The sequence below is a fragment of the Neovison vison genome, chromosome 12 (genome assembly GCF_020171115.1).
Source record: "Neovison vison isolate M4711 chromosome 12, ASM_NN_V1, whole genome shotgun sequence".
Classification (NCBI taxonomy): Eukaryota; Metazoa; Chordata; class Mammalia; order Carnivora; family Mustelidae; genus Neogale; species Neogale vison.
Window position 1 is genome coordinate 135141939 of NC_058102.1, and position 20256 is coordinate 135162194.

Consider the following 20256-nt stretch of genomic DNA (forward strand, 5'->3'; position numbering starts at 1 on the left):
TATGGTGTAAGAGAATGGTCGAGTTTCATTCTTCTACATATAGCTGTCCAGTTTTCCCAGCAATATTTATTGAAGAGACTGTCTTTTTTCTACTTTATATTTTTTCCTGTTTTGTCGAAGATTAATTGACCATAGATCCAATAAGCTTAGCAACCTAGATGAAATGGATGCATTCCTGGAAAAATATAAACTACCAACATTGAGCCAGGAAGAAATCGACAACCTGAATAGACCGATATCTAATAACGAGATTGAATCAGTGATCAAAAACCTCCCAAAAAACAAGAGCCCAGGACCTGACGGATTCCCTGGGGAATTCTACCAAACCTTCAAAAAAGAAATAACACCTATTCTCCTGAAGCTGTTTCAAAAAATTGAAGCAGAAGGAAAACTTCCAGACTCTTTCTATGAATCCAGCATTACCCTGATCCCCTAACCAGGCAAGGACCCTACCATAAATGAGAATTTCAGACCAATATCACTGATGAATATGGATGCTAAGATTCTCAACAAGATCCTAGCCAACAGGATCCAACAGCACATTAAAAGATTATCCACCATGATCAGGTGGGATTCATCCCTGGGCTACAAGGATGGTTCAACATTCGCAAATCAATCAATGTGATACAACAAATTAATATGAGAAGAGAGAAGAACCACATGGTCCTCTCAATTGATGCAGAAAAAGCATTTGACAAAATCCAGCATCCGTTCCTGATTAAAACGCTTCAAAGTATAGGGATAGAGGGAACATTCCTGAACCTCATCAAATCTATCTATGAAAGACCCACAGCAAATATCATCCTCAATGGGAAAAAGCTTGCAGCCTTCCCATTGAGATCAGGAACAAGACAAGGATGCCCACTTTCACCACTCTTGTTCAACATAGTATTAGAAGTCCTAGCAACAGCAATCAGACAACAGAGAGAAATAAAAGGTATCCAAATTGGCAATGAAGAAGTCAAACTCTCTCTCTTTGCAGATGACATGATTCTTTATATGGAAAACCCAAAAGACTCCACCCCCAAACTACTAGAACTCATACAGCAATTTAGCAGCGTGGCAGGATACAAAGTCAATGTGCAGAAATCAGTGGCTTTCTTATACACTAACAATGAAAATACAGAAAGGGAAATTAGAGAATCGATTCCATTTACTAGAGCACCAAGAACCATAAGATACCTGGGAATAAACCTAACCAAAGAGGTAAAGGATGTGTACTCGAGGAACTACAGAACACTCATGAAAGAAATTGAAGAAGACACAAATAGATGGAAGACCATTCCATGCTCTTGGATCGGTAGAATCAACATTGTTAAAACATCTATACTGCCTAGAACAATGTATACTTTTAATGCCATTCCAATCAAAATTCCACTGGCATTCTTCAAAGAGCTGGAGCAAATCATCCTAAAATTTGTATGGAATCAGAAAAGACCCCGAATCGCTAAGGAAATGTTGAAAAACAAAAATAATGCTGGCGACATCACGTTACCTTATTTCAAGCTTTATTACAAAGCTGTGATCACCAAGACAGCATGGTACCGGCATAAAAACAGACACATAGACCAGTGGAACAGAGTAGAGAGCTATTCAGTTTTTACCTCATGTTTTCTATGTTCTTTATGATTGGTTACCTTGAGAGAAAAAACTAATAACAATTAAAGAATAACAGTTGGTCTGGATCAGGACTTCATGCCAGAACTTGCATGTTACCCCAGATATTTTAAGTTTTTTGTGGCATCAAATCTTAGATGAGATTTTAACATCCAGGAATATTCTTTTTTTTTCTTAAGATTCTATTTATTTGACAGAGAGTGAGTGCAAACATGGGGAGCACCAGGCACAGGGAGAAGCAGGATCCCCGTTGAGCAGGGAGCCGGATGTGGGGCTCAGTTTCAGGATCCTGAGGTCATGCTTAACCAACTGAGCCATCCAGGCACCCCCAGAATATTCTTTTTATAGCTAGTCACCTTCTTTTGTCTCCTTATTTTCAAAACACAACTAGCGTAGGGACACCATATGATCGATATTGGAGGGGTGGGGTTAGTTCTGGCTATTGTTTTATGTTTCTTAATTTCTTATATGAAACCAAAATATATATCAAAATATGAAGTGCATTGCCTTATAATTTCTTATAAGGTTCACGTGGTTTGGCTATAAATTTAATTTGCATAAGTTATAAAGTCTCACTGTGTAGATCCTTAAATAAACAATGTAGTGGGCTAAAACTGTTAGTGTCCAGTGTACATTTGCTCTGCCAACTTGTGTATTCTTGGTATGTTAAGTGTTTTCAGCAAAACTCTAGTTTTGCTTACTGATCTTTTTTTTTGCATCTAAATTTCTGTCTTAAAGACAATATTTTTGTCTTTTTTTGAGGAAATTAGAAATTGCTCTATTTACTCACTTACATCTGTTCAGTAGGGAAGTTTAACCAAAGGGGAGAGGTTTTAAGAAAGCTTTGTAATAGTCCCCTGTAGTTGATCTGAAGTGTTTTACTGTATTTCCAAGTTTTCAATGTCATTCTTAATGATGTCATTACTGATATAGATCATCTGAGGGCAAGTAATAACAGTCGCTAGAGGAGGAGGCTGCATGAAAAGTGAAATAATCCCTTTTAAGGTATACACTTTAAAAAAAATGCTAGTGCCAGTTTTATATTGGGTTTAAGGCAGTGTATCTCGTGGTGTGCATCCCTGACCAGTTGTATCAGGATAATTTAGGGTGACGGTTAAAAATGCAAACTGTCCTGGGCCTTTTTCTAGAACTACAAACCAGAATTCTGGGCCATGGCCTGGGAACTTGCATTTACACATTTCTCAAGTGATTTTTATGCAGAGTTGAGTTTGAGAATGATTGGTTTAAATTTCTCTTGTTAGATATGATAAGGGAAGAGGGAAATAATTTTTAATTTTAAAATATTTATTTGACACAGAGAGAGAGAGAGATCACAAGTATGCAAAGAGGCAGGCAGAGGGGGAGGGGGAAGAAGACTCCCTTTCTGAGCAGAGAGCCTGATGCGGGGCTGGATCCCAGGACCCTGAGATCATGACCTGAGCAAAAGGCAGAGGCTTAACCCACTGAGCCACACAGGTGCCCCAATTTTTATTTATTTTTATTTATTTTTTATTTTTTAAAAAGATTTTATTTATTTATTTATTTGACAGAGAGAGATCACAAGTAGGCAGAGAGGCAGGCAGAGAGAGAGAGGAGGAAGCAGGCTCCCCGCCGAGCAGAGAGCCCGACATGGGACTAGACCCCAGGACCCTGAGATCATGACCCGAGCCGAAGGCAGCGGCCCAACCCACTGAGCCACCCAGTCGCCCCCAATTTTTTACTTTAATTGGAAGGTGTAAATATGTTATTGAAGGGGCCCCTGGGTGGCTCAGTTGTTAAGTGTCTGCCTTCAGCTCAGGTCATGATCCCAGAGTCCTGGGATGGAGCCCGCATCAGATGCCCTGCTTGGCGGAAGCCTGTTCCTTCTCCCTCACTCCCCCTACTTGTGTTCTCTCTCGCGCTCTGTCTCTCTCTGTCAAATAAATAAAATCTTAAAAAAAAAGATGTCACTTTAATGTGAGTCATTTATTCCTTGAACATGGTCTAGAAATCTGGAAGATGTAGTTTCTTTACTTCACTATGAATTAATGTATGTAAACTTAGATATAATTTTCTGTGCTTTCTTACATCTGAATAATAGGGTGGTTGAAATTTTAGGAAACTAACAAATATATAAACAATTATTTTTGTTCTCTTTAGTCTGCTTCCGGACAACAGGGCTTGACTCTGCAGTAGATCCCGTCCAGATGAAAAATGTCACCTTTGAATATATTAAAGGAGTAAGTTAAAAAGTTTACCCTGCACTCTTCAAATATTATCTAATTATATAAGACCAATATTTGATTTTAAAAGTATAAAATATATATATATTGGTCTCTACCTCCAGTTCGAGGCACTAAAACTCTTGTAATTCCCTAAATGACAAGAGTACTAAGTGCATCTTTGCTTCTGCAGTTTGGTCTTTGATGCTGATGTCTGACACAGGGCTTCTAAATCCCTTGGAATTTCCTGGGCGATGGCACTGTCATTTGTATGAGGCCATTCTGGTGGGCTCCTGGGTGGGGCTGGACCCTAGGAAAAATGAAGCCGTGATTAGAACCTTGGAAGTTTTAGCTTCACTGCATATTCTCCAGCCCTCTTTTAGGTATTGGGACAGAAGAAATAAATCTCTGCTGTCATTTCTAACAGAAACTAAACCATGATATTGCATATGAGGAAATAATAGAGTATGCTCAAATGTGATGAAGCATTATAGGAAAAATATGGAGCGGCATGAAGAAGACTGGGAGTTTTGAGTGAAAGATCACAATTTTATCTTTATTTATTTATTTTTAAATATTTTATTTATTTACTTGACAGACAAGATCACAAGTAGGCAGAGAGGCAGGCAGAGAGAGAGGAGGAAGCAGGCTCCCTGCTGAGCAAAGAGTCTGATGCGGGGCTCAATCCCAGGACCCTGAGATCATGACCTGAGCCAAAGGCAGATGCTTAACCCACTGAGCCACCGAGGTGCCCCTAAAGATCACAATTTTAAATGGGGATATTCAGTGTCTGATTGAGAATGTGACGCTGAGTGATGATTTGAAGATGATGGAGTAAACCATGCATGTTTTTTTTAAGTGATCTCTACACCCAACACAGGGCTCAACTTGAAACCCTCTACGCCCAACACGGGGCTCAGATGTGCAACCCTGAGATCAAGAATCACATGCTCTATTGACTGAGACAGTCAGGTGTGCCTAAACCATGTATGTATTTGAGCAAAGGACACTTCTAGCCAGAGGAAGAGAGAGAGCAAAGATCTTGATAACTAATGTGCCTGACTTGCTTGATCAGTCAAAAGGCTACTTTAATATGGAGTAGAATGAGAGCACCTACTCTTTCCACACTCTGTTCCCTATCTATGCATAAATAATTTTCACAGCCTCGACTATTAGGGAATAAAGTATCAGGAGTCACTATGATAATTTTATACCAAGTAGTCCTTCCCTTCCCTTGGCAATTTTTTAAAAAGATACTATTTATTTATTTGACAGAGAGAGAGACCACAGTAGGCAGAGAGGCAGGCAGAGAGAGAGGGGAAGCAGGCTCCGTGCTGAGCAGAGAGCCGGATGCGGGGCTCAATCCCAGGACCCAGGGATCATGACCTGCGCCTAAGGCAGAGGCTTTAACCCACTGAGCCACCCAGGCTCCCCTCCCTTGGCAATTTAAACAGCTGTGAACCCTGTCGGAATGTGATAAGAGAATAATTGAGGAAGAGGTTGGTGCGGTGAGTATTTGAAAACTGATGTTAAGATGCGCCTTGAACCTGTGCTGAGATTATGGTCAGCGAGGCGTTCTTCCTTTCTCCCTGCAGTGTATACACTTCAGTACTCAATAGACTACACTTCTTTTGGAATGTGTCCAATTCTGATTATGAAGCTAAAGAAGACGTATAGATAATCTTAGAAAGGGCTCATCCCAAAGTTTGTAGATTATCACAAAATCTTCTGTGCTAATCTAAACAGATATTATAATTAATGTTACAATTTTATATTGCCACCATCGCTATCGAATCTAAATTTATATAGACCAATGTAATTTATAGCATTTACCAAAATAGGTGGGTCAGTAGGTGGTACCTGTGATCAGTTTTACTGACTCTTAAAGAGCTAGTATAGGAATTTCATTTCCTTACCTAGAATTTCTGGTTCTGTAGGAATAATTTTACATATAGTTGCCATAAAAATACTAATAAGGGCTTTTATAACTTCATTCATTGTCTTGATCCCTAAACTCCATTCTATAAAGATTTTATATACCTCTATAAAGATTTTAAAAGTTGGGAATTTTCTTGACAGAAAGTTTGGGCAGAGAAAATGTAGCTTTAGTAGTAGATGACATCTAATCTGTTTCCCTTGTCCTACAGTTTAAAGTTATTGATTACCTTGACCAAATGTCTTTTGGCCTTCATTCAGTATATGGATATCTTTGAATATTTTAAAAATGTATTTTAATGGATAAAGGGCTAGATTTCTTTTTATATACTTTTTTTTTTATTTTGGGGGGATGCTATTTTTAAAAAAAATTTTTAAATTAAATTTATTTATTTTCAGCATAACATTATTCATTATTTTTTCACCACATCCAGTGCTCCATGCAATCTGTGCCCTTTAAGATTTTATTTATTTATTCAAGAGAGAGCCTGTGCCAAAGAGCACAAGCAGAGGGAGTGGCAGAGGGAGAGGGAGGAGCAGGCTCCCTGCTGAAAGCCTGAAGTAGGGCTTGATCCCAGGATCCTGAGATCATGACTGAGGCCCCCAGATTTCTTTATAAACATAAATTTTGAAGCTTAGCATTCACACAAAACTGTACAAATCACAAGTCTGTACCTCAGTAAGTTTTCACACAGTGAACTCAGTATATTATTGGCGCCCAGCTCAAGAAGTGAAATGTTACCAGAAACTTCCTAGTGTCCCTTTCTTCCCACCACAAGCGTATCGTTGTTCTGACTCATAACATACATTAATTGGCCTGCATTTGAACTTTACATAAACATAATACATGTAGTGTATATGGCTTCTTTCGTTCAACGTGATGTTTATGAGATCCATCCATGTTTTTACATGAAGTTTTACTTCATTCATCCCCATTGCATAGCATTCTGTGAATCACAATATTGTGTATTCTCCATTAGGTAGACATTGGGTTGTTTCTAGTTTTGGCCTAAAGAGTGGTCTTGTGAATATTTCTTATGTTTCTTGGTGAACATATGTATGCATTTCTCCTTAGGGATGGACCGAGCTTTACATACAACTGTTAACTTTACAAACATTTTATTAAGTTTTAATAATTTAATCAGTAACTTTCAAAGACCATTCTAAGCATAATAAAAAACATTCGTTTACTCTGTAACGATTGTATTCTTCCTAGAGAAAGTCCTAGAAAATGATCTAGGAATCTAAGAGAGTCATGAGTTTAATTCTAGGTTTTCATAATGCCCTTCAGCCCAGAGATATTTTATGTTTTGCTATACTTCGTATCAGGTAGTTTCTTTTTAACCCTGACCAGTGTACTTGAGTTCTTTTTTTCCCCACTGAGAACTCTTTAAAGTTGTCTAATACAGGGTTGCAAATTGGCTGCAAATGTATTATTAAACCAGAGTAATTTAAAATAAATACATAAAAGTACACACATAAATGTGCTTTTAATTTAAATTGATAGCTAACATTTTTAATGATGTCTGTTGAATTCTTGACAAACCCACAAAAATTTACTGTAGTTGGAGGTAAACTCCCATGGGTAAGGTACCTTCCCTTTACCATGACTTGACATTAAAAAAATACAATAATCCATTGCTGATTTAATTTTTATTGATTCAAATGCTTAAGGTTTAGTTCTTAATGGCTATTTTACAAATAAGTCTTCATTCTGAACATACCATTTATAACCTTTTTTTGAGAGGAAGGGGATTTTGAATTTTATTACAATTTCAGATTTTAAATTGTGAGCATAGTGCAGAGAACTTTCTGTACTCTTAACTAAACTAGTAGTTTTTTAGCACTTTGTCATTTGCTCACTTGCTTTACATAAATGTATTTTTAAACTGTTTAAGCATAAATCATAGATATCCTGCTCCTTTAACCCAAATACATTGTTATGTATATCCTAAAGTATAAGAATATTCTATTACATAACTCCAGTATAGTTATTAAAGTCAGGAAATTTCACACGGTTCCAGAATTAATGATGAAATTTAGTTATATTCAAATTTCTGCATTTCTCTTATTAATACCTTTTGTAGTGAGGTCTTCCCATCCCCCATCCCAAATCCATGTTTAAGACTCAATCCAGGTTTACACATTTAGTTTTTCTTTAATCTTTTTTTAAAAACTATTTTAGAGAGAGAGAGAGCAGGCAGTGGGGAGGGGCAGAGGGAGAGAGTGAATGAGAATCTTCAATCAGACGGATCATGACCTGAATCAGAATCGAGAGTTGCTGCCTAACTGCCTAAGCCACCCAGGCACCCCTTGATTTTTCTTCAATCTGAAAAAGTTGTTTAGCCTATTTATTTATTTGAGAGAGAGTGAGTGAGCACACATGCAAGTGCAGGAGCCGGTGAGGGGGAGGGCAGAGGGAGAGAATCTGAGGCAAACTGTGCACTGAGTGTAGAGCCCCATGCTGGGATCAGTCTCACGACCCTATCATGAGGTGAGCCGAAGTCTAATGTTTAAGTGATTCAGTCACCCAGTCTCCTCTCCCCTCTCTATTATTATGGGAGTGGGTGTGGATCTTTCATGACCTTAAAATTTGTGCAATATACATACTAATTTGTGGAATAGTCCTGTTTGTTTTTGATGTTTTCTCTTTTAATTACTGTTGTGATTTATAATTAGAAATACATATTTAGGGGTGCCTGGGTGGCTCAGTGGGTTAAAGCCTCTGCCTTCAGCTCAGTTCATGATCCCAGGGTCCCAGGATCAAGTCCCGCATCGGGCTCTCTGCTCAGCGGGGAGCCTGCTTCCCTTCCTCTCTCTCTCTGCCTGCCTCTCTGCCTACTTGTGATCTCTGTCTGTCAAATAAATAAATAAATAAAATAAATAAAATAAAATATATATGTGGTCTTATTCCCATTTCTTGTAGTTTTATAGTGATGATAGGAATAGATTTGTCTTCTGTTAATGAGTCGGCTCTTACAGCACACCTAACGGTAGCATCTGGTTGCCAGGACAATCAACCATGTGATAAGAGGGCTGGAACTTTCCACAAGTTAGTATGTATTCTGCAGTCTTTTGGGGTGAAGTCCTTAACTTACGGTATTTGATGCTATCTCCAGGTAGGTAGCATCAGAATTGATTGGAAAGTTAGGGTGCCCAACTGGTGTTGGAGAATTGTTTCTTGGTGTGAGGGAAAAACCATATGCTAGAATTGGGTCCAAGATTGTAATGACTTTGTGGTGTCCCTGGACCAAATGATCATGCTATGCTGTAATCACTTACATTAAGCTTTTGTGGTTTCCAGTGTTTTGTGGTTAAAATTAGCAGTGTGAGGGCTGGGCAAAATGTATGAAGAAGAATGAGAGAAACATGCTTTCAGTTGTCAAATGAGTGAGTCAGAGGAGTAAAAGGCATAGGAAATACCGTCAGTGATACTGTAATAGTGTTGTATGGTGACAGAGGGTAGCTACACTTGTGAGCACAGCATAATGTTTAAACTTGTCAAATCACTATGTTGTACACCTGAAACTAATGTAACTGTGTGTCAACTATACTCAGTCATTTTTTAAAAAGATTTTATTTATTTATTTGACAGACAGAGATTACAAGTAGGCAGAGAGGCAGGCAGAGAGAGGAGGAAGCAGGTTCCCTGCTGAGAAGAGAGCCCGACGTGGGGCTCGATCCCAGGACCCTGGGATCATGACCTGAGCTGAAGGCAGAGGCTTTAACCCACTGAGCCACCCAATTAAAACGATAAAATCAGCACTGTGATGATCATCTTATTATCTCAAGGCTTTGCCTACATCCTTAATTATCTCTTCAGAATAAAGTCTAGATTTGCTCATTTATTTATTCATTATTCTGGATTCTAATTCTAGAAACGGAATTGGTAAGTTAAAGGCGGCACTCATAGTTAAGGTTTGTTTCTATACCACCCACTATCTCTACTGACAGTGTTCAGCAGTGTATAAAAGTGTTGGTATGAATCTCTGCAAATTTAGAATTCATTTATTAGAATCAGTACTATAACATCAGAAAGTTTAAAGTTTAAAGTCATAGAATAGTTAAACACTTTTCTTTCTTTTTTTTTAAATTTTTTTATTTATTTGAGAGAGAGAGACAGTGAGAGAGAGCATGAGCGAGGAGAAGGTCAGAGGGAGAAGCAGACTCCCCATGGAGCTGGGAGCCTGATGTGGGACTCAATCCTGGGACTCCAGGATCATGCCCTGAACCGGAGGCAGTCATTTAACCAACTGCGCCACCCAGGCGTCCCGTTAACACTTTTCTTTCTAATCACAACAGATCTTTTACAAAATTATGGGAAAATTCTCAGTTACAAAAATACATTCTACCACTTAAACCAGTTAAGAATGACGATAACATGGCAATACAAGGGGTAGTCTTAGGGGTATTTTTCAACAACTTTCCTTTAAAGATAGTTTTTATGTTAAAATATAGCATTAACTAATAAAGGGTTTTTTACCTTTTTAAATGAAACATGAAAAGTTGTGGAAACCAGAGAAATCTGTTATTCCAACTTATGAAAAAGTACTGCTGTTATAAAAATTTTCAAACATAGGAAAAGTTACAAAGCTACAGAAGTGAACTACTTTACTTCTACATACTTTGTTATGTGTCACCTAAGACTAAGGACATTATCCTGAAGAGAATAATTTATCCTACCAAATAAAATTGAATATTATTTCCTTAATATCTTGTACTCCGGAATTTTTTCAAAATTTCCTCAGATGTTCACATCAAATTTTCATCAGAGTTTCTGAAATAGGTGTTTTATGGAAGAACATCAAGTCAAGGGTTCATGTGTCACATTTGGTTGCTTAATCTCTTAATCTGTGTTTATGTGAATTTTATCTTACTTGTTTAATGACAGATAAATTTATTATGTTCCATTCTCTCAAGACTTAAATGGTGGAGGGAAGTTAGTTTTAAAGAAGTTCCTGAAGAGAATCATTACTAGAGACATATGTTTTGCTTTGTTTCAAAATAATAGTCATGTGCTTTCAACCTCAAAACTATGTATGCATTAATTAATAACTGTTTGTTTCATAGGTTCACATCAGGTTTTATTTTTATTTTTTAAGTTGAATCAGTGTATTTGTTTTCTCTTTCAGGAATACTTTTAGTTGGACCACCAGGGACAGGAAAGATGCTTCTTGCTCGAGCTGTAGCTGGAGAAGCTGATGTTCCTTTTTATTATTCTTCTGGATCAGAATTTGATGAAATGTTTGTGAGTGTGGGAGCCAGCCATATCAGAAATCTATTTAGTACGTTTTAATGTACCTTTCATACAATACGAAATTTTGTTAATTTTAGGGGAAGAGGGATTCTTACCTATTTGTTATATGATTGATAGCTGACCTCGCCATTGTGGGGTTTTGGTTTTAGGTAATTTAATGTGTGACCTAAAACAGAACTGTACTTTCCCAAATAGAGGAGCTAGAGGTGTTATGTGAGCTTGGGGCCTGTTGAAAAGCTGGGTTTTCTGTTGTTGTTGTCCTTTTAATCTTATTCATTAATTCAGAATTTATTCTGAATTTTTCAGAATTTATTCAGAATTTATTCTGAATTATTAATTCAGAATTTGTCTTATTCATTAATTCATAATTTAGCCTCAAATCTGACTGTGGCTTGTACAGTCAGAAGAATGAATACTTGGCTGTTCTTATTATATATTATTTTGTATGGTACAGTTTTTTTCCCGAGGCTACCATTCTTAAATCACTTTTAAAAGAAAGAAAGAGATCTCATCTTTATGGACTTTCTCCTTAATGAATGTCTTTTGTTGCCTTTGACAGTTTTACAGGTTTTTAATACTTACATGATTTTGTTCAAAAAACATTGACTTCATTAAGCTTATTTGTATCTCTTCTCTTTTCCTAGGGGAAGCAAAAGCAAATGCTCCCTGTGTTATATTTATTGAAGAATTAGATCTGTTGGTGGGAAGCGAATTGAGTCTCCAATGCATCCATATTCAAGGCAGACTGTAAATCAGCTTCTTGCTGAAATAGATGGGTAATTGAATCTTCATCTGTCTTTGGGATATGGTAATATATTTGGGAACATTGGAGAAATAGCGGGGCATCTGGCTTAGTCAGTGGAGCATGCAGCTCTTCCTCTCGGAGTTGTACATTTGAGCCCCACGTGGGGTATAGAGATTACTTTAAAATAAAATCTTAAAAAAAATAGAAAGAAAGAGGTAAAAAAAGAGGTAAAGAAAGAGGTATTATAGGTGCCCTCTATAATACCTACCACCTGGTACCCCGACCTCCCATCCCCCGCCCCTTCAAAACCCTCAGATTTTTTTCAGAGTCCATAGTCTCTCATGGTTCACCTCCCCTTCCAATTTCCCCCAACTCCCTTCTCCTCTCTAATTCCCCATATCCTCCATGCTATTTGTTATGCTCCACAAATAAGTGAACCTTTCTTAATTGGTGACTCTCTACCTTTTCTCATTGATTGTATCATGACAGGAAAGTGATGATTCCCATTGAGAATTCTAGTCTGTTTGGAGACTTAAAGAGTGTTTGCTGGTTCCTACAAAATTCGTGACTCGCTTTTAGTGTTGTGGTAGATTAAAAGTTTGCATCAGTTTTTATAATATAAAGAGCAAGAAGGAGGGTTGCTTTGGAAGAAGGAAAGACATCTTTTTTTTTTTTTTAAAGATTTTATTTATTTGACAGAGAGAGATCACGAGTAGAGAGGCAGGCAGAGAGAGGGAGGAAGCAGGCTCCCTGCTGAGCAGAGAGAACCAATGTGGGGCTCAATCCCAGGACCCTGAGACCATGACCTGAGCCAAAGGCAGAGGCTTTAACCCACTGAGCCACCCAGGTATCCCAGAAGGAAAGACTTCTTAAAACCATGTATGACCTTTTGGAACCAAACAGGAAGTCTAGGAGCAAATGATTTGAATTCGTAAGCTTGAGGATAATTTTTCACAAATTAAGTTCCCTAGCTTCTGTCAGGTCATGTCTTCCTAAGTAGAACAAATACCGTGAAGCCATGTAATCATAGATGACTTTGTGATTTATTGTTAGCAGTTTTATTGAGTACTGGCCTAGTAACATTTGTTGTTTTAAAAAAATAATAGGGGCCGGGACCCCCGCACCCCCCACCGCTCCATCTCCCGTGCCCTTCCCCCCAGCCTCCCCGGGATCCCTCTCCCTCCCCCCTCCCTTGCTAAGCCCCCTCAGGCTGGAGGGCGCGCTGCGGGCAGCGGCGGGAGGCGGAGGCCGGAGAAGGCGGGGGCGGCGGCAGGCGGGGGGGCCGGGAGCCGAGTGCGAGAGGGAGGCGAGCGGCCAGACGCAGGCTCCGAGGCTCCAGCGAGCCAGCGAGCGACGAGCGAGCCCGGGAGGGAGGGAGCGAGCGAGCAGCCGCGCCGCGGCCTCGCAATCCGCCGCCATCCCGCCGCCTCCGCGCCCGACCGCCGCCCGACCGCCATCGGCCGGCCCCGTCGCGCCCGCGGACCCAGACCAGGCAGATCGGGAGTGGTGCCGAGAAAATGTCCTTACAGGATGACATTTCATCGCAATGTCCGATCGTTTGGGGCAAATAACCAAGGGCAAGGATGGGAAAAGCAAGTATTCGACTCTCAGCCTGTTTGATAAGTATAAAGGAAAATCAGTAGACGCGGTCAGATCCTCAGTCATTCCTAGACGCGGCTTACAGAGTCTCGGGAAAGTGGCCACAGCCCGACGCATGCCCCCACCTGCAAACCTGCCGAGCTTGAAGTCTGAAAACAGAGGAAAGGACCCCAACATCGTGATAGTTCCCAAGGACGGGACGGGATGGGCAAACAAGCAGGATCAGCAAGACCCAAAGAGTTCCAGTGCGACGGGCTCTCCGCCGCCGGAGGCGCTGCCGCAGCCGGGTTTGCAGAGGCCTGTCTCCAGCTTACAGAAGCCGACACAGTCGAGCAGCCAGGAGAACACAAATTCAGTGCCAGGTGGACCAAAGTCATGGGCACAGCTGACTGGAAAGCCAGCAGGACACGAAGGTGGTTTAAGGGGCTCAAGCTGTTATCCTTCTCTCCCGAGGAGTTTCCGCTGAGAGCAGCTGGAGGGCAGGACAAGGCTGGCAAGGAAAGGGACGTCTTTGATCTGTCCTATGGGCCAGGACCAAGCCTCCGCCCTCAGAATGTGACAAGCTGGAGGGAGGGCGGTGGGCGAAACATAATTTCTGCCAGGTCTCCGAGCGCCTCCCCAACTGAGCTGGGCAGCAGGAACTCGAGTGCAGGAGACGGAGCCCCCTCCTCGGCATGCACCAGCGATTCTAAGGACCCCTGTCTCCGCGGGGCTCAGCCTGTCCGCAAAGGGGCTTCACAGTTCGTGGGAAATGTATACCACCCACCTACATACCATGACATGCTTCTGCTTTTATGTGTTCACCGCAGTCATCAGAGACCCAGGGTACAGAGGAACGAGGATCTTTTCCCCTTCCCCAGCTCCGTCTTGAGCCCCGTGTTCCTTTTAGACAGTTCCAGATGAATGACCAAGATGGGAAGGAAAGCAGGCTGGGCACAACTCGCCCCATCCGCCCGCTGAGGCAGCTGGTGGGCCGGGCCCCACGGCCCACCATCATCAACGCCGAAAACCTGAAGGGCCTGGATGACCTGGACGCCGAAGCCGATGACGGCTGGGCAGGCCTGCACGAGGAAGTGGACTACTCCGAGAAGCTGAAGTTCAGTGATGACGAAGAGGAGGAGGTCGTTGGGAAGGAAGGCAGGCCCAAGTGGAGCCGTTGGGACCCCAGACGGCAGCGGCAGTTGTCCATGAGCTCCGCGGACAGTGCTGATGCCAAGCGTCCCCAGGAGGAAGGAAAAGACTGGGGCGAAGCAGTGACCCCTGTTGTCCGGAAAGTGCCAGAACCTCAGCCAACTTCTTGGAAACTTCACAGCAGGGCATCCGGCCCTGACTACCAGAAGTCCTCGCTGGGCAGCATGTTCCGATAACAGTCTCTTGAGGACAAAGAGGACAAGCCAGCCCCACGGCAGAAGTTTGTGCAGTCAGAGATGTCCGAGGCTGTGGAGCGAGCCTGAAAGCGCCGGGAGGAAGAGGAGCGCCGAGCCCGGGAAGAGAGGCTGGCTGCCTGTGCCGCCTAGCTTAAGCAGCTGGATCAGAAGTGCAAGCAGGCTCAGAAGGCGGGCGAGGCCCAGAAGCAGGCAGAGAAGGAGGTGCCCCGATCTCCAGGCACTGAGAAGCCGCCACCACAGGAGAATGGCCCTGCTGTGCGCAAAGGCTCTCCTGAGTTCTCTGCCCAGGGAGCCCCCAGCACGTTTTCAGAAGAAGCCCCCACGGCTCCTCCAGCCTTGGCCCAGAGCGGCGGCAGTGAGGAGGGGGCCAGGGAGGCCGGGTCCCCCGCGCAGGAGTTCAGCAAGTACCAGAAGTCACTTCCTCCCAGATTCCAGCGCCAGCAGCAGCAGGAGCAGCTGTACAAAATGCAGCACTGGCAGCCGGTGTACCCGCCGCCATCGCACCCACAGCGCACCTTCTACCCCCACCATCCCCAGATGCTGGGCTTCGTTCATCCCAGGTGGATGATGATGCCTTCCTACATGGACCCACGAATCCCGCCCACTCGCGCCCCCATGGATTTCTACCCGTCTGCCCTCCACCCCTCGGGACTGATGAAGCCCATGATGCCCCAGGATGCCCTTGGGGGGACTGGCTGTCGCTCTGAGGACCAGAGCTGCGTGCCCCCACTGCAAGAAAGGAAAGTGGCCACCCTCGACCCAGCCCCCGTGTGGAGCCCCGAGGGTTACATGGCATTGCAGAGCAAGGGCTACTCGCTTCCCCAGCCGAAATCCAAGGACACTTTGGCCATGGACATGCAGGTCAGGAATGAAAGCTCTTACTCTGCCTCACCCGGAAGGTCAGGGGGCGTAGGCGCCCAGCGCGATCTCCTTGAGGAGAGAGGGGAGGGGTTCTTGAGTGCTTTTGACAAGAAGGCCCAAGCTGACTTTGACAGCTGTGTCTCTTCTCAAAGAATAGGCCAGGAGCTTTTGTTTCCACCCCAAGACCATGTTCAGGAAGCAGGTGCTCCTGGGGGTCACACCCCAGACCTCAGGTGTTCCCCGCTGGAGCCCGACTTTGCCCCAGCCGAGAAAAAGCCAGAGTATAACAGTTGGGACATTAGCCACCCACCAGAGGCCACCGACACAGCCAACAGCATCGAGAAGGGGGCGCCCCGGGAGGAGCCATCATTTAATGTCTCCTCCTGGGAGAAGGAAGGGAGCCCCAACAATCAGCCGCCCCTGCAGCCTGAGTGGCCGCCTGAGCCCCGGGGCCCCAGCAGCCAGCAGCCAGCACCCAGAGCAGACCGGCAGGATGCGGAGGTCCGGGCCCATCAAGAAGCCCGTGCTGAAAGCCCTCAAGGTAGAGGACAAGGAGAAGGAACTCGAGAAGGTGAAGCAGGAGCTGGGGGAGGAGGGTGCCCGCATGGCCAAGGAGAAGGGGCCGGTTCGCACCACGGACAAGGATGAGGATGAAGAGAATGACCCTGCGCTGGCCAATTCCTCCCCCTCCCCGTTGGAGGACCAGGGCTCCGCCCGCGCTGGCTTGGGCCGTGAGGCCGGCAGGTGTGAAGAGGACGAGAAGCCCGACCGGGCCTGGGAGAGCAGACCGCCCCGGGAGTCCAGCGACACTCCCCCGACAAAGAGGAACAACTGGATCTTTATTGACGAGGAGCAAGCCTCTGGGGACCCAGGGCAGGCCCAGGCCGCGGCCGCGGCTTCCGAGAGTTCACGTTCCGAGGGCGGCCTGTGGGCGGCGGTCCTGGCCTCTGCAGTGGGGGGTACTCGGGGCGCTGGGCATCTACGGCGGCGGCCCGAGGAGCGGCCGTGGCCGGAGGCTGCGGGACCTCGGCCAGCCGGAAGACTTCCCCAGGGCCAAGCCGCGGCGGGGAATCGCCAGCGAGACCCACAGTGAGGGCTCTGAGTAGGAAGAGCTTCCCAAGCAGCGGCGGCAGCGAGGCCCAGAGAAGGGGAACGAAGCCTCCCTCCTGGAGCGGGAGGGCAGTTCCCTGAGGAAGGGGGACTCAGGGACTCCTGGCGCTCTAGCAAGGTGTGCTCCAAGGACCACAGAAGCCTGGAGGCTAAGAGCCGAGGCCCTCCTGCCTTTGGCCGGGTGCTCCCTCCCTGGCTGAGCAGCTGAGGCTACACGCGGAGAACCTTCGTGTCCAAAGAGGCCGCCCACTGGCCGAGCAAGAGCCTGGGCGCCTCCTGGCAGGAGTACAGCTCCCCAGATGCGTGCGGGTCCCGGCGACCCGCAGACAGGGACTGTGTCCCCGATGCCTACAGACATTCTGACTCTTTTGGTGCCAGGGCCTTCGAGGACAGCCGCCTGGAGGACAAGAGGCCCTTCTTCCCTGACGACCACATGGCCGACTCAGAAGGCGCAGAGAACCGGCCGTTCCGGAGAAGGCGCCCCCCTCTCCAGGACAAGCCACCAGGCTTTCGGCGCCTGCGGCAGGAGCGAGAGTCCCTGGGCCTCTGGGGGCCCGAGGAGGAGCCCCACCTGCCGGCAGGTCCATGGCCAGCCCGGCCCAAGCTCTGCCCCGGGGATAAGAGTGGGTCTCCCGAGCTCTCATACCAGAACTCATCTGATCACGCCAATGAGGAGTGGGAGACGGCCTCCGAGAGCAGCGACTTCATCGAGAGGGGGGAGCGGCGCGAGGGCCCAGGGGCTGAACCCGACCCCCAGGCGGACGGCAGCCTGCCCGGGGCTGCTGTGGGCGAGAAGAAGGAGCTGGCCAAGAGGAGCTTCTCCAGCCAGAGGCGCTGGAGCGACCAGCCCATGCCACTTCTGACGCCCCTGATGTCCCCTGTGAGAAGGCAGAGAAGGAGGCCACGCTGGCTGTTCAGAGGGCGGGTGAACAGGGAGAGACCATGAAACAGTTTGACCTGAGCTACGGAAATTCCATCATTGAAAACTGCGGGTCCAGCCCTGGGGAGGAGAGTGAAGTGGGCCCCATGGCGGGTGAAGGCTGCATCGAGGTCCTTACCAAGAAGCAGCGCCGCCTGCTGGAAGAAGAGAGGAGGAGGAAGGAGCAGGCCGTGCAGATGCCTGTCAAGGGGCGAGGTCTTCCTCCCGTATTCCTCCCCGGTTTGCTAAAAAGCAAAACAACTTGTGCCTGGAGCAGAGTGACATGACCGTGCCCGGCAGTAGCCTGGGCACCGAGATTTGGGAGAGCAGCAGCCAGGCCCTCCCCGTTCAGGCCCCGACCAACGACTCCTGGACAAAAGCCGCCACTGCCTTCAGCAGCGCCGAGCCCGGCTCCGCCGAGGGCTTTAAGAGCAGCCAGGGGGACAGCGGCGTTGACCTGAGCGCTGAGTCTCGGGAGTCGTCTGCGACCTCCTCCCAGTGCAGCTCCCCGTAGGACACCCTGAAAGCGGAGGACATGAGCGGACCTGGCCTGGAGCCCAAGGCTGACGGCCACAAGGAGCAGGCTCAGAAGCAGTCCCAGCCGAAGGATGCAGAACAAGCGTCAGGACAGAGCAAGGAGCACAGACCAGGACCCACCGGCAATGAGCGGTCTCTGAAGAACAGAAAGGGCTCGGAGGGGGCCGACCGGCTGCAGGGGGCCTTCGTCCAGCCTGTTTCACGTGGATTCTGTGTTGCCGGTGCCGCCCATTGAATTTGGAGTCAATCCAGAAGACTCTGATTTCAGCTTGCCGCCTGGCTCTGCCTCTGGTCCTGCGGGGAATCCGGTCGTCAAACTTCAGGATGCCTTGGCCAGTAACGCGGGCTTGGCCCCGAGTATTCCCATCCTCCGGCGCGACCATCACATGCAGAGGGCCATCGGCCTCTCCCAGATGTCCTTCCCCACCGCGGACCTCACCCTGAAGATGGAGTCTGCACGCAAGGCTTGGGAAAACTCCCCCAGTTTGCCGGTGCAGAGCTCTCCCAGTGGGACGGGCTCAGGCATCCAACCCCCATCGTCTGTGGGAGCCTCCAATGGGGTCAGCTACAGCTCCTTCCGTGGGGTGTCCATGCCGCCCATGCCTGTGGCCTCTGTCACGCCTTCAGCTTCTCTTCCAGGCAGTCACCTGCCGCCTCTCTACCTGGACGGCCACATGTTCGCAAGTCAGCCCCGGCTGGTTCCCCAGACCATACCTCAGCAGCAGAGTTACCAGCAGGCTGCCGCGGCCCCGCAGATCCCGCTTTCCCTTCACACGTCTCTGCAGGCTCCAGCCCAGCTGGGACTGAGGGGCGGGCTGCCTGCCTCCCAGGCTCAGGAGATCTTCAGCTCCTTGCAGCCCTTCAGATCTCAGGTGTGCATGCATCCCAGCCTGTCACCGCCCAGCACCGTGATTCTCTCTGGAGGCACAGCCTTGAAGCCTCCGTACTCGGCGTTCCCAGGCATGCAGCCCTTAGAGATGGTGAAGCCCCAGTCCGGCTCCCCCTACCAGCCCATGAGTGGAAACCAAGCTCTGGTGTACGAGGGCCAGCTGGGTCAGGCTGCTGGCCTGGGCGCCTCCCAGTTGTCGGACTCCCAGCTCCCACAGCTGACGATGCCGCTGCCGGGCTCCCAGCTCCCCCTGCCACGGTACGGCTCTGGGCAGCAGCCCCTGATTCTGCCGCAGTCCATCCAGCCGCCCCAGGGGCAGAGCCTCTCTGTCGGGCCCCCGAAGAATCCTTCCACCTGGCTCCCAGCCTTCGGTCCTTGACACCAGCAGAGAGTCCTCTCAGATGGAGATGAAGGGCTTCCACTTTGCCGACAGTAAACAGAATGTTCCTTCCGGAGGCTCCGTGGCGTCACCGCAGACTTACAGGCCAAACAAGGAGTGGAGGAAAAACCCAGCCTGGGAAGCCTGAAACTGCAGGAGGCCCCCTCAGCCGCCTCCCAGATGAAGCGAACCGGAGCAATCAAGCCTGGGCCGGTCAAAGTGGAGGAGAGCAAGGCCTGAAGGTGCTTGGCCACGCCTCGGCCCCACCTCGAGGACAGGGCCGCCGCTGGGCCCGGACACAGCCAGACTCGCAGACATCTCGGACACCTCGCCAGATCCACCGTCCAACCACCCGGCCCAGACCGAGAGACCTCCCTTCCCTTCTCCACTCCCGAAAGCTCTGTGTCCAGCCAGCTTGCCCCTGTGGATGTGTGGCATTGACCTGCTTGCTTTACTACGAAGCAAACAAGCAAGCAAACGACCCCGTCCCCATGTCGTCCCCGCCTCCTGTCCACAGTGGCCATGGAGTGACTCGAGCCTTTGTGCAGTGCAGATGACCCCATCCCTCTCCCTCCCTCCCTGCCCCCCCCCCCCCCCCCCCGCACCCACAGCCCCAGGCGTAGTGGTTTGGCAGCAGGGCCATTTTAGTTCCAGGCTTTTTTTTTTAAAAAGCAGCTAAGTTTTTACAAAGGAGAAAGGAAACAAAACCAGAAACCGAAGCTCTGTGTGCATAGCTGAACTTTTATACGCTCGCCATCCTTTCCCCTCCTCAGGCCCATACCGCACTCCCCCTCTCCCCGGGGCTGCCGCGGGGCTGTG

General features: G+C 47.1%; 1 pseudogene; it reads left to right on the top strand.

Annotated features, from left to right (window-relative positions):
* Window positions 1–13290: 13290 nt before the first annotated feature.
* Window positions 13291–19691, top strand: LOC122891945 (annotated as a pseudogene).
* Window positions 19692–20256: the final 565 nt, after the last annotated feature.